This window comes from Podarcis erhardii (genome assembly GCF_964252035.2).
Source record: "Podarcis erhardii genome assembly, chromosome: 5".
NCBI classification, from domain to species: Eukaryota; Metazoa; Chordata; class Lepidosauria; order Squamata; family Lacertidae; genus Podarcis; species Podarcis erhardii.
Window position 1 is genome coordinate 28,059,214 of NC_138509.1, and position 18,110 is coordinate 28,077,323.

The following is an 18,110-nucleotide window of genomic DNA, read 5'->3' on the forward strand; positions in this document are numbered from 1 at the left end:
CTATAAGCAGCAAAACAAAAAGCATAAAAGTAAACTTTTTGTGTAATGTCCCCAGTATCTATTCTACTGTATTCCAGGTTTAATCCAAGTACTAAAATGAAGCAAACTGAACAGGACCACAGTTGCAATTAAATTGTAAGCTGTGGCTTGGAAAGCTGCTTATAAAACGAAATTATTATTAAATAGTGTGATATATACATTAGCTTATCCATGATGGATGTGAATGGCACATAGCAATAACCATTGCTCCTGAACTCATAAATATTGAAGGCTATGGCTCGAAGGTTTATGGGCAGGGAAAGCTTTTACTGCCTCACACATCCTTCACTGTGTAATTGCGGTGGGTCTTTTTCAGATAGTCATTGTTATAGCAAGCAATATTATTTTTCCTTTCCATTCTGGCTTAGGTTTCAGTTTTGTTTAGGCCATATTTAGAATGACACAAAGTAGACTGAGAGGTGTTTTTTTAAAAAAGTCTTCCACCATATGTGGTGATGATTTGCAAGGCAGTGGCTGCCATTTGTCCCCTTTATGCACAGAACCCTTTTTGTGTCTTTCCTTTCCTTTATAAAATTGGTAGTTTGGGTACTCTTATACGTAGGGTCTAAGGATGCATCTCACTAATTCATTGTTTCGATATTAAGTCACTGACATAGCTTATTTTGCTGCTCATTCCATGCCTTGTCACTGCTTGTCTCTGCTCAATATCCCACTTCTCATATTAAACAGAAACAAACTAACCTCTCATGAAATTAATCCAGCTGTGCTGCTGCCATTTTGGAAACAAAGTGGGAGGAGGGACTTTTCATACATAAAGGAACACATGGAAGAGGGGAGCAAAATCTGTCCCCTTCTGTCATGGTATTGCCAGAGAATGAAGGGGGGGGCAGAGACAGGCAGAGGAAGGGAGGCAGGAAGTGGCGATTGAGGAAAGAAGGGAAAGCCGGGAGGCGGGACAGTTCACAGATGTTGAACCAGAGCCCCAACACCGCACAGAAAGTTCTGGCACAGACAGTGAAACAATGCCTATTCTGTCTGCCAAAGAAAGGAGAGTGTTAAAGAGGAGGGGGGGGGGAGAGGAATCATGTGAAACTTCCCCACCTTTTCTATTGGAGAAGGAGCTGGCATAAGCCACTCCCAGAATCTGAGCCCGGAGGATTCGGATGCATGATTGTAACATGCTGCTTGTACATATGTAAAATAAAGACTGTATATATGTATCTCTGAGTGAGCAGAGGCATTCACAAGCCATCACACCTTCGCTGCCTTATCTTGCCTGCTTTAAGCTGCTTCCCTTCCAGCCAACCTCTTGGAAGTTAGCAAGGCTACATTGCTCATAGCAGCTGAGCGTAGTGAGGTAAAGCAAGGAAGAGGGAGCTCCTGACTGCAAGGAGACTTCTAAGGGTGCTCAAGTGAATTTGCTTCCAAGCCCCCTTCTGAACTTCCCATACATATTGGGACATTTGTGGCAAGGGTGGCGTCTCCCTCCCCCCCCCCCCAAAAACCCCTTCCACATGAATCTCCTCTCACGTGTTCAGGCTGGAAGAAAGAAAGACAACCATGGCCACCAAGTATTAAGAAGGCCCCATGATAAGATATTTGTTAACAGTAACTATAAACCAGGGGTCAGCAAACTTTTTCAGCAGGGGGCCGGTCCACTGTCCCTCAGACCTTTTGGGGGGCTGGACTATATTTTGAAGGGAAAAAATGAACGAATTCCTATGCTCCACAAAAAACCGAGAGATGCGTTTTAAATAAAAGGACACATTCTACTCATGTAAAAACACATTGATTCCTGGACCATCCACGGGCCGGATTTAGAAGGCGATTGGGCCGGATCCGGCCCCCGGACCTTAGTTTGCCTACCCATGCTCTAAACAGATACACACACAGAGAGAGAGCTGGGTTCACAACTGAGGGTTTTCATTCAGTAAGAAGCATACCGTTTAAAACTAGAAGATAACAATGGAACAGTAGCTTCAACACAACCTGATATTAAGTGCAGATTCGCTTAGATTACCCTTCCTTCAAGATTGAACACTAGAAACAAAATTGTATCTGAAAGTACTGATGAATAACCACAGAGGTGCAGGAGCACAAATCAAGTCTCTCAGCTTGCATGCATTTTTGTTCTGGATAGTTCTGGTCCTCTTCCTGCACACTGCTTTGTAGTCTGCCAGGGTCTGCGCAGCCCTCTAGCTGTGGCACATTAGAGGAAATTGGGTGTTCAACAAAACCGCTTTGTGGTCCATGGTGGTGTCAGCTTCTCAATGGAGATAACACAGACTGTTCTGGATGTTATTTCAGCAGCCTTTCTTAGTGTCACCCCTGAGTTTGCAGCTGATCAATGCAATGGCCCCACATCATATCAGGAGATGCCTGGACAGTATTTGACAAGGGACCTGCCTGATTATGGACAGTACTGCTTAGACAGATAAAACTATCCAACACCTCACTGAAGGTCATGGTATCCCCCCACCCTTTTGTGCAGGATGAGTGCTCCCATGAACCAGAGGGAGGAACCACTTAGCAAATCCTGATCCTTTTTGTTCACACAGAATCATGAATTAAGTTTTACTAATTTAATTCCACAGAAAACTACCCTAACAGAACGAATAAACACTGAAGAAATCTTATGTCATTACTTTTCACTCTCAGAAGTCTTTTTGACAGACACAGAAACAGAAACCTTGCCACAGGCTGACAGCGCTCTCAGCCATCTCCCAGCAGGAAGACTGCTTCTTCCCCTACAAACTTCACACAGCATTTTCTATGTGTGCTGGTGTGTTGTTTTTTTTTTTACTTTTTTTTTTTTACTTTTTTTGCGCTAACTGTCCTGTAGAGTTAGAAGCAAACACTCTACATGTGGTATGCATGAATGTAGTAGTGACACAAGTACAGGTTGCCAGTTAAAACAGTTTTGATCCAGCAGTCCTGGCAGGTATTGAGAGCAGACATATCAGTGCCTTAAGAGAATCTACTTTGATCACCTAAGCCATCTGCTATGAGGAAGAAACCTCTTGCCAAGATTGGAAGTCAACTCTTTCTGTCATGTAGGCCTGCAGCTGGGCAAAAAAATGGTTTGAATGAGTAGCTTATTAAGGACAAAAGGAGAAGCAAAGCTAAAGATGCACAATTAAGATCACTCACATTTCGAAAAATAATAATAGCAGCCCTGTGGGGAGGGGAATCAGATCAGGGCTGTAGTGCTGTGGGGAAAGACTTTAACTCTCCTGACGGAAACCAGCCGTCAACAGTGGTGAGTAGCATAGAAAAAAAACACAGACAGCGAGTATCTTCAGGGTGGAGGGCAGCTCACTTGAGCGTTCCTCCTTTCTGGTATTTTTATTATCCTCTCCTTTCTCTAACAGCCTACGTGGCCATCTGCCAATGTCCCATGTCACATCGCCCGATCATGGCTATACAACACTCATTACCATATATAGTATTACTGCCCAGTGGGAACACAACTCCATATAAGGTCAATACACTCAATACACTGCAAAGCACGGACATGCCGGTCACCGAGGTCAGTGAGGCACCACGCGGCACTACAAGCCTCTGCCATGGCTTCATGGCTCCCACACTCTCCCTCTTGTCTGTTTGCCCACTGGAAATCCCCTGAAGCTATACTCTAATCAGAAACAGACAGCTGTTCAGCTCCCATGACTTTTAATTTGCTTTTAAGAATATGAAATCTTTGTTATGGTACCTGGTGGTTGTGATGGGCACAAAGGATAATGGCTGTCTAGGGGCAGCATCAGAATTGGAAGCAAATGGATTGCATAAGACCTCTCCCCCTCCCCCAAGTGTAGACACGAACAGTTCCTGACAAAATTCTGTGAGCAGATGCCTATGCTCCGGTAAAGCTGGTAATGAAATACTCATCTATTTTAATGAAAGCTCTAGAAATAGTTGCCTATTTCTAGTTCTGTGCTGATAGCTGCACTACAATTTCTTGAAAATTTACCCAATTAAAAAGGCCTCGATTTTTCTTTCTCCTTCTCAGGGTCCTTAACAATTTCTTTAGAGTTTGGGGGAAATGATGATTCAGCTTGTCTTATTTTTGTGAGATAGCCAACGGTGGTGTGGACACTTTTCTTCCCCATTCTACATTCCCCAGTCCTCTGATGGAAGGCTGTCATGGACTGGCTGGATGCAGAGGAGCGGTGGGAATGTAATTGACTTAAGTAATTACGTTGCCATTATATTAGTCCCCCACCTGTGCCTCCTCAAATCTGTCAGAATATGACAGTGGCCACACCCTAGGAATGGTTTTCTGGCTGGCTGGCTGAACCAGGTGAGGGTAGCCGATGGGTGTCAACCCTCCGGGAGGTAGAGATTTCCCCTGCACGCAAAGTCAGACTCCGGCAGATTGAGCGGACATGACCAATAGTGGGTCCAACTGCATGTGCTATAGAGGAATGTGAGGGGCAGATGGGCTCATCAACCTGGGAAAGTGGCCCATCTAGGAGAAGGAAAACTTTGGTCCCAAACCTCTGGTGCCTTGCAGAACATCTTCCAGAGAAGAAAAAGCTAAGGAGTAAACCTTAGACAAATCCAGTCTGGTCAACTGGAGTGTGCAAAAGAAGGATCAAACTTTTTTTATGTATGCCACAACAGCAGCAAGGATACTCATCGCTAAAGGCTGGAAAACTCAAGATTTGCCCACATTGGAAGAATGGCAGATGCAACTGATGGACTATATGGAACTGGCAGAGATGACTGGCAGAATCCGAGACCTGGGAGAAGAACTGGTGGAGGAGGATTGGAAGAAATTTAAGGACTATTTACAAAAACACTGTAAATTGTACGAATGTTAAGAAAGATGTAAGATCTGTAATAATATGGCTCCAACAAATTAGTAACAAAGAATATAAATTTAAACGTGACTGAAAGAAAAGACAAATTTTGGATAAATAATATGCTAGAATTAAGTTTTTTTTTTAAAAAAAGAGTGATTTAAATTCTAAGATTTGAGATTTAATACTGGACAATTACATGATATAAACTGAATTAAGTAAATAATTTGCTAGAAAAATTTATGTGCTCAGAATGCAGGAACAAGAGATGTGAGGAAGTCCAAAGATGAGAATGAAATGTGGTTATTGAAAAAGATCATGTTGTTATGTATGTTGATTATTGTTTAAAAATTTAATAAATATTATTATAAAAAAACAACAACCCTTAGACAAATCCAGAGTGGAGTCCCTAGGACAGTTGAATGGTGCCTTGTACACCTTTTTCCGGCAACTCCTGCAGCCAAGCTGGTGCCAAGCATATTACTCTACTTTCCTTTGGGCTACATCAGCAAGGTCAAGAGGGGGGGGGGTGGTCTTGTCATCTGGGCGGCCCAGGACCTCCGTACACACTACCCAGGCTTGCATCCCAGGGAGGTCAATTTGGTGCTGTTAACTCAGCAGTTTGACTTCAGCCCTGGAGGCACACTCCGTTGCCTTTCGAGACAGACAAATGCCAACAATGTCATTCCAGCACATTTATTTCAGTGTACAAGAAAAGACACTGAAAATTGGGCAAGAAAAATGTATCATTTGTGGACTGAATTCAACAATGGCAGTTTTATTTATACTGACTGTATTCAATGGATTTATTTCCCTTTGAGGCATGGGACAAATAAGTGATCGTCAACCATTTCCAATCCCATTTTTGTTTTCGTCAGAACTCTCTGATCTTCCTTTTAAGGGTGTCCTTCCTTTTACCTCTGAAGTCTTTCCAGAAAGATCTATTTAAAAGTAGAGAGATTTTACTTTGAAAAAGTAACGAGGAGCTGTCAGGGGCACAGTCTGCAGTGTCCCTGCATTCCTACGCTTACAAGCAAGGGCAGCAAAGGATACCATGGAGTTTTCAAGAAGCATGGGCATGCAGGGAGGCTGCAGAATGCAACCCACTGGCGAGGTGATTTGTAGAACGAAAGGAAGGACAAAATCCTCCAGTCACCTCAAAAGTAAGGTAAGCACAAAACCTCACCGCCACCCACCCAGGAGAATTTTGCATAAAAAATAAATCATTTCCCCTTTGCTTATTTTCTGGTGCAATTTCTTTTCTTCTTAATTGATGGGAAATAGTCGGCCTGAGTGGGGGAGCAGAAGAAATTTTTGATCACAGCACTAATTACTTCTCTTCAAGTTCAATTCTTGCTAAATGTGTTGTTCTCGTTCCTGACTATAATGTGTAAATTGGGCTATTTACAGTTTTTTGTTTTAGAAAAGCAAAACAAAACAAAAACAAATCACAAGTGGAATAAGGCAAAAATGAGGATTTATGAGAAGCAGAGAAAGTTTCTTTCTTCATTGTGAGTCTCCCAGGAGAGCTCTCATTCAAATAACGTGCAAAATTATGTCAGCAAGCTTCTGGAAAATTCAGACTGTTGTGAAGGCGAATACCAAGGGAGCATCTGAAATTTAGAGCATCCGGTAGCTATAATCATTCAGCTACACTGTAATCCTCTGACAAGCCTGGTATTCTGTGAAGAATGTTGCTTAAATGCAAGTCTTTGCCATCTCTCCTTGGGGCAAGCAATTGTATAACTCTTTGAGTGGAGATTTAAAATACTTTTCATGTACAGGTACCTGGGCTAACTCTCAGGCTTCAGGAAGCAATCGGATGTAGTTCATAAATGGTCACAGAATTGTATCTGGAAATGTGTTTCTGCATGTGCGTAGTGACAGAAATGGTATGAAAACAAAGGCTTACCTTTAAATTCTGAGCACATACTCCTCAAGTTTCCCCTCCCTGAATTAATTTCATTTAAATAGTAGCTTGAAATTAGTCAGCATTTCAGGCGCTCTGTTGACTGTGACTTCTCCAGTCTTTTGAAGGTAGTTTTCATATGAGAAAGGAGAAAAAAACATCATGAGGTTCACAGAAAGTGCAGCTGGGGGCAAAAAGGGGGCGGTCGGATTTTCTGCAAATGCTAGAAAGAGGAATAATGGCAACACTCTCACCCGAAACATATTGTTTTGTTAGTTGAAATACAAAATTGTAGTGGGGAACTGTAGTTTAACCCTCACAGAGCTACAATTCCCAGCAGCTTGTGATCAGAGTTCAAGGAGACATTCCCACCAGGGGAAAACACTCAAGAAGGATGTAAAGTAAAGCTGGTGAGGGGTGTGGCCTGGACCAGAAAGAGAGGACTAGATAGACAGCCTCCCTCTCTCAGCTCCATGTCCATCTTCTTGGGTGCTGACCTTGTGACTGGAGAAAATGCAGCCAAAATTCCATGCACCTTCTGTGTAATGGTGGATCCAAGCACAGACAGCTGTTCAGACAGCTAGCCATGCCAGCTTCTTGGTTTATAAACAGCTACTCTGATAATACAAGGATTCAAGCATAGTTTATGGTAAGCAAGATCAAGGGAATGAAAGGAAAGGAATTGGAGCTGAATGTGCTATATAAGGGATAAGGGAAAGGGGGGCAAAAAGAGTTTGCCAACATGACATCACAGTGGAGAATCCACAAGCGCAGTCAATAATTACAAGATTTGTTTTTTTAATGACATATTTGGAATGGGATATTGGGAGACACCCACCCACCAAAAAACAACAACAAACCCAAAAAAACTTTTCAGAGCCTGCTATGGGTCACAGGTTAGCAGCTCTATTATAAACAATAATCTCTGTTCAGATGCATATAGTTTAAAGATGATTGAAGTACGTAGCATAGTAGAAAATGTCAAATCTCCCTGGACCAGAGAAATGAGTGACAGAGTACAGCTACTCTTGTCATTTTAAAACTTAGATGTAGATGGTATATGGACTCAGATTTGGTGGATTCGTCATTAGTTCTGTGCAGTTTGAAGATCTGAGGCAATTTTCTGATTTTGCCTCAAGAAAGGAAGAGTGATAGCCAAGTTTCAAGATCAAGGCTAGTTCGGCAGCTGCCTGTCAAGATTGCCCAGGGCTAGTTGATACCCTGCTGTGCACGCACGCACGCACGCACGCACGCGCACACACACATCATATATATATATATATATATATATATATATATATATATATATTCCTGCACTGTGGAAACTTTCTGGATAATTTTGAGATGGGTTTTTTCCTCACCAACTCTTATATTTTCATGAATATAAAACTGAATATTAGCACACAGTTTTGAAGCCATATTTATATTCTAATCAATTCACTTCCAATTTAATCCCAGCATGTGCTCAGGGCATCTTTGAAATAAATATTATCGAAGGAAGATTTTATCACTTGCTCCTTCTTGCTTGTAGCACAAAATGTATTGCTTTTTTGTCATTGTCAGGATGACACCACAACATGCGGGGGGGAGAGATGTGTGTGTGTACACACACACGCACACACATTAATGTTTTAATGCTTAATACAGAAAAAAGAAGCACCTGAGGATTTAATCTCCCAAATATCACAGTAAAATTACACACACACGCCTATAAAATGATTGGCAGTATCTTTAGTCTCCCTACTACCCATATCAATAAGATTGTATCAGAAATTATGGCAGCATGGCTCACTCCATTACACTTAACAGTTGTGTCAGCATTTCCCCAGTAAACTCATATTTTCAGGGCTCTAAAGCTTGGCTATAAAAATTTTCATTGAGCTAAAACTCATTGCATATGTACTATATATCTCGGCAGGATAGGGTTTTTTAATAATTGTAAAAGGAGAACAAAAAATACCCATTCATTTCTTTTAAATTTAAAGTGCAGGGGAAAAGAACAGAGGTTAATTGACTTCAGTTGCTTTGAGAATACCTACTATAATTTTAAAACACATGTGGTGTTATCTGTTGGCATACTTACCCTTTCCAAGATGTTAAAAGATCCTTGAATGTCTGACTGGCTATTTATACGATGCCAAACACTGTAATATCTTAGCACCAGCTGTGCTTGCTGCTCCATTTTTAAAAGCTGTTAATCAATTTCACTGGCTCTAATCCCAAGTTATCGAATATTAATAGTATGACTTTTCCCCCCACCCACAAAACAGCCTCTGTGTTCCCTCTCCTTATACTTCAGCATCAACACTTAGTCTTTGTGCTAAGGATCCAATTTGGTTTCAATATGCTCCAAGGCGCAATGGGGTCATTGATTGTAGGGGAGTCAATATAATTTTTCATTTTGAGAGAAAATGGACTGGACTCATTAGATGTGCACTGCATATACGTAATGAACATAATAGATTGAATAATGCAAAATGGCAAACTTAATGAAATAAGGAAGGGTTATTGCCGTGCTTGGTGCATTGCTCCAAGCCATGGTGATTCTTGCTAAGATATCTGATATGTATTTTTATGTATTATGGCAACATGTACGATTTCCATGCTTTCCAGGGCAGTAGTGTGAGCACAGTGCTTTTTCAATACTGTACAGTATAGTTAGTGAATCTTTCAGTTAATGTGGATGTAAACGATGAATCAGATAATTGCTATAAGCACTGATATTAAGATTGTATAGTGAAAATTGCACACAATTTGCAATGACCATTGATGGCAATTGGCTTCTTGTGCTGTCACTCTTTGGTTACATGGGCAGGCTACACTGAGACAGGGCTAGTAGGGAATACCATATGCACATTCAACAGGAAAAGTCCGATCCCAGACTCTGCCTAGTAACTCCTCCCCACCAAAGGACTTTGCCACTAACTGCAATAGAAGATGGTATTCACTAGGAGAATTCTGTCCATTTGTAAGGGGGCAGGCGGAGAGACAGACATTCCTTCCTCTGAATCAGATATACTGTACTAGCTACAGTTATCTTTGCTCCAGTGCACACCCCAAGGCCAGCCCAAGACATTTTGGCACCTAAGGTGAACCACAAAATGGTGTCCTCCCCTGGCCTAGAAAGACGGGTTGAGGAACAAGAGGGAAATAAAGATCTGTATCAGGAACAAGGGGTGCGTGAAAAATCTACATTGGGAACAAGGTGCGGAATCAAAGGCTGTTGTGGGGTGGGGAATCAAATTGGGCAGGTTCAGAGCCCAGGAGGCCCCAGAGGACAGCTCCTGCCATTTTCTCCCTAGTGGTGGGAGGAGACCAGCAGCAGCACTTCCTATTTGCCAAGAGGCTACTGTAGAGTTGGCTGAGGAGAGAGATCTGTGTATGGAGGCTATGCTTCTGTGCTAATTGCCCAACAACAGAAACTGGTACACAGGATGATAAAATAGATAATTACAGTGATTAAAGTATGGACCAAAGACTATAGGCAGTGAGAAGAGATGATGAAATGGTAATGAGCGCCCCTGCATTCTCTGTGAGCCGAACAGAGCCCCCACTGAGTACTCCTAAAGATAAAGCCTCTTCGATTAATCTTTCTGTCTACACTCAGCTACTTGAAAACATCACCTTGTTGCTCTGGCACTTTCTGGTGAAACAGCATGGACAAATTCGCACAAAGTAAGAACAGATGTGAACCCTTTCCTAAATTCACCTCCACAAGAGCTTTATTTAAGGGCCTTCTCCTGTCTATGCCAAAAGCTCTTCAGTTTCCCTTGCCACAAATCAGAATGAGCAGCTGCTGCTTTTATAGCTAATCTAATACATCAAATATGGCTCTGCTGGCAGAAGGCTGACTGGATTAGGGAGAACACTATCTGTCGCCTACCCAATTTACATGAAGAAGGAGCTGCACTGATAAATTTGGGAAGCAGGCACTTATTTCGAGGTTTAAATCCTCCTTTCTTTTAAATATGAGAGTAAGCTGCTTGGCTGCTATTTAGATTTTACATCATGGCAGTCTTGGGTGTCCTTATTTATTTGGTTTTTGTTTGGATGATGGTTGATATATACAGTGCTTTTTCTGGGAGTACCCCTAAACATTTTGTGAATCTAAGTTTAGCCTCATTGAGGGGCAGTATTTCAATGTGAGTAGGAAAATGAGAGTACCCCAAACATTTTTTAAGGAAAAAAGCACTGGATATATATCATAGGAGCCAACTCTTAGGGGCTGTGGGGGCTTTGGCCCCCCACAATAAAATATTTGAGGGGGCTGGGCCCCCACAAAGTTGATAGGCATTCCCCCTGAAATGGTATGTGTGTACTGCATCATGTGATTGATTATGCGTGGCAGGGCTTACCTGGGCCCCACAGTATTTTATTCAAGTTGGCACCCCTGACACACACACACACACACACAAACTGTGTGTGTGTGTGTGTGTGTGTGTGTGTGTAACAAGCAGCTCAGGAGTTGGAGGACCCCAGTATTCACATCCAGAGAACTTCCTTCCCTGTGGCAGCCAATGCCTCACAGCAGCCAAACAGCCAGGTTTTATTTATTTATAAGAGGATTTCATTTCAGGGTTGTTTTTTATGGCACTGTACATAAAATTATAAAATCGTGAAGGCCAGAACAAATTACCAACACTGAATCAAATTAATTCTCTAAAAATGTTTGGCTAAACAGAAAAAAAAAATTCACCCAGTTGTAAGAAGAAGTGGAGTAGAAAAAAGCACCAACAAGTTATGCCCAGTGTCACTTGCCACAAAAACTGTCTGTTAGGAGACATAGTTATTCATTTCATGAGTTCCACTGATGCTTAATATGACACCCTTAGCCTGGTAATAATGGTTAACTTAATAGTAATCCTCAATACTTTTTTGCTCAGAAATACGGAGAGTTGGAGTAGGTAAAATTGAGCTGAAGCCAGGGTAAACACTTAAGGTGAGAATGGGAGGAAAGCATTTAGGCTGAAGGAGATGAACAACAGGTGAGACTGTCAACAAAGAGCAAGTTAAAGGAGTTCAGAACAATTTGATAAATACTGGACAAAGCTAAGATGTAATACCTTGTGTTTAGAGAACGTAGGCAGCAGCAGTGCAGCATTATGACACGTAAGTGATGAAAGAATGATGACATAATAATAATAATAATAATAATAATAATAATAATAATAATTTTTATTTATACCCCGCCCTCCCCAGTCAAGGCCGGGCTCAGAGCGGCTTACAAGCAATAATAAAAACAAATTGAATGATTACAACTTAAGAACAAAATTAAAATACAACATTAAAATATGGAACCATACCTGGTGTTGACTTTGAGGTGTTAACAAAAGCAGCTTAGTTTAACTTCTCTCGGAGGTAAGCTTAAACAAGAGATACTTTCTTCTGAATTGCAAGTCAGTGGCATGTTGTCACGTAATGTCAGTGGTCTAGTCAAACCATAGTTTGCCATTACATCTGAAGCTGCAAGTTATGGTTTGTGCTTGCTAGAGTGAGACTTCTCACTCTAGCAGGTCCATGAATTAAATTTATTACAAGAAAATGTTATTGCTTATACTTTTCCCCCAACAGGAAGCACAACCATGTCTTTGAAAATGGTTAGATTTACTAATGCTTTGTCTACTCAGCTACTCATCTGTGGATTTGTTTCTCCTTTCCTCTCTTGTTGAAATTCTCTCTTCAATGTAATGGCTTTGGGGGAAAGACATTGAAAGACTCTCTCCAACATCTCCTGGTGGAAAAAGGAGAGCAGTTCATTACAAAAACCCATTCTGCCGGAGTAGTGACATCTGCAAGTGCAGAGTGTTGTATTATCCACGATTACACATCTGACCCTCTGGAACCAGAAAATTAATAGCGCCGGCGAAGCTGATTCTGTGTCACCATTCTAACTGGTATCAAAACAAATAGCATCCAATATGGTGTGTGAGTTGCCTTGGCTGTCTACAGTGCTTTAATTATACTGAGTGTACGTCTGGACCTTATTTTGGGGGTCCCTAGACCATTTAGTTTAGCAACTAATCTATCACCAGCATGCTCTAGTTAATTCTGATTTGTTGTTATTTGAAAGACCCAGGGAGAGCAGGGCCAGACAAGGACTGGCTTTCATTATTATCAGGCTCAAGGTGCACTGGTGCCAAGGTAATCTTGGCACAAGAAGGGATGTAATTTAGAAAGATCATTTGCATCCCAAAAATCAGATCCAAACCAACACCAAACTCGTAGGCTGCCTCCTTGTACTCCAGCCTGCTGTTGCTGCAGGATTTCCCTCTTCCCCTTTGATTCTCTTCCCTGTTCTCCTACCAGCTTCCAGCTGATGATTTATGCCACCATTAACCCTATGAATAGGAATCCCACGGTGATGACATTTTTACATTCTGTGTAATTGAATGAAAATGGAGGCGCTCTCATGTTTTATCGAGACCTCATATTTGTGCTGAGCTCACTTCATATAGGAATCTTAATTTGAAATGTGTTTTATGTCCTGGAGGAGATCCAGACACATTCAAAGGTAATCACAAGCTTCATTATGATGTGGCTGGAACAGATTCAAAGGGCAGCTACCGAAAATGATAACAGAATCAAAGAAGTAGATTTCTGTGAGAGGTAAGATGAAGAAACTGGATTTCTTTATCCTGGGAATTAAGATGCAGGAGAAATATGACAACTTTCGGCTACCTCCAAGGGATTAGAATGTAGGAGCACAGGAAGTTGGGTCAGGTCACTGGTACATCTAGCTTAGTATTGTCTATAATGACTGGCAGTGACCAGCGTTCGAAACTCCCACTGTTCTAGGTGCGTTTTGCGACAGAGAATTTCATTAATGTGAGCTCTGGGCACAGTACTGAGCCTAAGGTTTCATATTAAAACTGCCACTGCTGGAAGGAAAGGAGGACCTTTTTCTGCCCCCCCCCCACTTCCAGCCACTCTCTGAAGACTGGAGAAGAGACCCTCATAAGAATATTAGGGAGGCGGGCAGGGGGAGTATGGCTTTGTTTTTTGAGGTCTTCAGATGAGGACTAGACCATGTGAAAAGTGAACATAAGATTTTAGCTACAGTTCATTCATTTTCAGCTTTGTATTCTTGTTATAAAGAAAGCACACCTAGACACTCCATTGTGGTGCCCATAACTCAGGTTTAAGGTGCCATTTAGCTCCTAGCTTTCATACCTCAGTTTCTAACACTGCCAGTGACTCTCCAGGATTTCTTGATGGTACTCACCTAGGAGTAAACACATTGAATACAGTGGGGCATCCAAGTAAACATGGCTAGAAATGTGCTGTAAGGTAAGGTTACCAGATTTTTTTCAATGAATCCGGGGACACCTTTCAACTTCCTACTAAATAGATTGATTTTGTCAAGGGACTGGTTTGTAAATCCAGGGCCTGTCCCCAGAAAATGGGGACATCTTACTGTAAGGCTGCTATCCTGTACATGTTTAGCTGGGAGTAAGCTCCATTAGGAGAGGGCTGTAGAGTCATAACCTGGGGCATAAAAGGTTTTAGGGTTCCCCTCCTGCACACCCACCCCTATTTTGTCAGTAGGGAACATAGTGCATTTAAGTACATGGAATATGACAAAACAGATGTGTACTTTGGTACAGAGTATTTAATGAAGATACATTGACTAATAACCATGAATACTAATTCACTAAATAGACAAGCCATTTGCCTATCTGGTGAATCAGCATTCATGTTTATTAATCAATTAATCTTTTCCATCTAACCTATTTTGCTGAATGCAGAATAAATATATTACAATCTCTGGTAATTACAAATCTCCACAGTATCTATAAACGTGATTTATAATCTCTAAAATTAAGACCAGAAATTATCAGGCATTTGCGCAATTCAACCAAATTGTTCCTTATTACTATAATTAATTAATAATCTAATACTTAAACAGGTAGCCCTGCTTGAGCGACTTCTTCCTTGTTTTTATTTGGGGGAGCCTATCATTTAATTTGTCAAAAGATGTTTGCCAGCAAGCATACTTTCTGCTGAGAGCATAATAAAGTGCTTAAGGCTTACTTGTCCTTTGGCAGACCTTTCGCAATACCTCCCCGGGGGACATGCATAGGCAAAGAAAGCTAGTCTGCCTTTGCTGCCCTTTGTCAGCTGTGGTTGGTAGGAGATGGCAGAGATGCTTCATTTGATCCCTGACCTCATGCTGAATTTCAAAGATGAAGCATGAGGTCATGCTGGGGTTGGGAGCTGGGACATGTCCTGGTAACTACAGGAGGGCATGGGCTCTATCAGTTTTGACTCTGGTTCTGGCTGCACACTGTTAGCTCCACCCTAATTCATGCATCCCATGAATTCTCACTAGAAAATGGCTTCTCTACCTGAGCTGTACCAGTTTTTGTTTGCACAAGGGATGCCTACCTGATGTAACCAAGATGAGGAGGCAGCTAAACATTTATAGAGTAATGCATATCTACAGAAATACCTTTAGTTCAAGGCAATGTATATATATTTTCTATTGTTACACAGTCTTCTTGACTCTTTAAAATTTGAAGCTCTTTACACATTACTGCATAGTCTAGATTTGTTGGATACATTCTGCTGAGTAAGTGAGGGCATATTACAATGGTTTATTCATCTTCATCAGATGGCTGAACCAATGCTCTCAACTCTGTAGGCCCAAAGTTTTTTCCCTTTGTCCCCTTCTTGGCACCCTTGTATTGGGACTTTCTTTGGGGTAGATGTGTATAGGTTGGAATGCCAGTATTGCTTGCAATGGCCAAGAGATATTTAAGAGTATGTCTCCATTAGTTTGACTGGGTTCCCAAGGCCTTGTTGAGTATGGACCTGACAAGTGTATTCTCGAGCCAAGTGGTTTGATGTCATGAAGTGGAGGCTCATGTGTAAGAGGCAGACCCAGCAAGGTCAGATGGCAGGATCCTATAGCAGGCCTGGCCTATCCCGAAATGCCATACATTTCCCAACTGAAGATGGTTGTGAGCCTTCAGCCCACAGGGTCCCATTTTGTTCATTAACATGCATATTAGTAGAGTTGCCAAGTGACCAAAAAGAAACTGCCTTGCCCTGCTGTTGTTCTTTTAATAGCTTTTTGAGCTGCAGAAATCAGCAGGTGAAGCTTTTCACGGTGCAGTGATAAACTTTAGTATCTGCTAATGTCTGCACATCAAGCTTCTCTAAAAGGCACTGCTGCTTAAACAGGAGCGAAAGAAGTTGCCTTATAATAAATCAGACCATTGTTCCTCTTAGTTTTGTATTTTCTACTCACTGACAGGCAGCCTCTCTCTAAGGTTTCAGGCAGGAGCCTTTGGCATGCAAAAATGTCCTCTGCCACTGAGCTATGTCCCTCTGACAGCTTCAGATGCCAGTCTGAAGGCATGTGATTACTTGTTGAAGCCCTGAAGTCCTTGATATATGCCAACAAATACTATGAGTAGTTTTTGTAGTTTGCGCTCAAGCCTATCCTGATTATAAAGGTAAAGGTACCCCTGCCCGTATTAGTGCCCTTCTAATTAGGGCTGCATGTGAGCAGTGCTGGATCAGGGCTCTGTGCATTGTATGCTCTTAAAATGTGAACCAGATGGCAAATGTTGAGGAAGAGGCTGTGGTCCTAAGAATGCATTTGAGAATAATAATGGTAGCATTTGGGGGTCCATTTACTCTGCCACTCAGAGAGTTTGCTGCTAGAGGATCCAATAGTGCTTATGATCCATTTATATTGATCATGACTGAGTGTTTCACTCGCATGTCCAAGGACCTGTAAGTTTAAAGATCATTTAAAAGGGAGGTGGAGTCTCTATAAGAATGTCATCCATTAAGCATTACCTTATTTCTCTCCCCCTCCCCCTGTATGGGTTCTGTTCTGCATGCATTTGAGAATAAGGAGAAGTTTTGGAAATGCCTGCTTACTCAGTACTTATGCTCAAATGACTACTGCCTCAACTTAAATTCAAGTGACTTGGCTTTCTGAGTATATAACTCTTGTATATGGCTAGCTGTTCATCATCCTGTCATCAGACTACAGAGTTCTATATTTTATTGTATAGTGGCCTGGTGCATGATTATTCTTGTGATTGTTTGCAATTTGAACGGCAATATTTTGCCAATTTTGAGTAAGCATTATAGTGTTGCCTTATTGCACAGGGCTCAATACCTGACCCTTTAAAAAATAATAATAATAATTGAAATAATAGCTAAGAAGTACTGCATTTGCTTTTTGAGAACCAATAAATAAAAGTCACACACACACACAACCCACCCCAATATGTAGGGGCTTATTCTGAAAAAGGTTTGTAAAAAGATTATCCAGAATCATCAAACGAGTCCATATAAATGAGAAAGGTGGCCAGTACTTCAGTTTTGCCTTCACATTTCCCATTTACTTTACATTTATCTCTCTCCAAAAATGTACACCCATCAAAGCAAGATATACATATACTGCTAGAGAAATATGACTGTGGCTATAGAAGAGCTTTATTGATCTGTGTCACCCTTTACAGCAGGAATGGCTCACCTTTTGGCCCAAGGCCTCATTCATCCTTGGACATTTTTCTTGGGACTGCATGCCAGTGACTGGCAGGTGAGGCCCGTAGTGCTTATAGCCACTTCTCTCTCTCTCTCTCTCTCTCTCTCTCTCTCTCTCTCTCTCTCTCTCACACACACACACACACACACACACACACACACACACACATTTGTGCATGCATGCACCACACATACAATTATTACTGTATGAACAATAACACACACAGGTCACAGGTGCACATATACAGAACACAACATGATGCACACACTGTCACACCCACACAGCCTCCGCCCCGCATCTGATCCATGCAGATCAACTGAGAGCAGGGTGATTCTGCCATTCTTGCTCCTCAGATGACTGAACTGACAAGTGGAGAAAGTCCCCTTCTGATCACAGCATATCAGAAACAGGAAGGAGCAATCCAATCTGTTATGATCTTTCCTGAGTGTCCAGTAACATCGGAGCAGATCAGAGCACTCCTTTCTTTTGCTAATATGCTCAGTTCAGGGTGGGGGAAGAATGGGGTCATTTGCCCTCGGAACTGTGCCAGGCAGTGACATGTGACTTGCATAATCAATGCAGGCTACATCAGCAAGATTAAAAAGAGGTGGCTTTATCTCTTGGTCTCTTTTACACAACTTTTAATCTCACATCCATCTTGGAATCACTCCCAAGAACACAGGCCTTGAGTATGCTCAATTTCAGCTTCTGTATTGTTGTTGTTGTTGTTGCCATAGATGCCACCACTGCTAAAACTGGGGTGATACTGAAGTCAAAAATAAGAGGTTGGGGGACTGGACCTAGGCTCGTGGTACAGAATCTAGCCCACTCATTTTGAGTTTTTGTGAGTGATGAAAGTATACCACCTAGGGGGAAACTCTTATATCTGTAT

The 18,110-nt window shown here is 41.7% G+C and overlaps 2 long non-coding RNA genes across 2 annotated transcripts in view; one reads left to right on the top strand and one right to left on the bottom strand.

Annotated features, from left to right (window-relative positions):
* Positions 1-1,906: 1,906 nt before the first annotated feature.
* Positions 1,907-11,785, bottom strand: LOC309342498. Its single transcript, XR_014156856.1, has 3 exons — positions 11,583-11,785; positions 6,715-6,830; positions 1,907-3,065 (listed from the first exon to the last, which is right to left on the bottom strand). It is a non-coding gene; the product is annotated as an uncharacterized lncRNA (long non-coding RNA).
* A 247-nt stretch (positions 11,786-12,032) lies between these two features.
* Positions 12,033-18,110, top strand: part of LOC309342496 — a 578,273-nt gene continuing 572,195 nt past the window's right edge. The window contains exon 1 of the long non-coding RNA XR_014156853.1: positions 12,033-12,069. This is a non-coding gene — a long non-coding RNA (uncharacterized lncRNA). The remainder of the gene's footprint in view (positions 12,070-18,110) is intronic.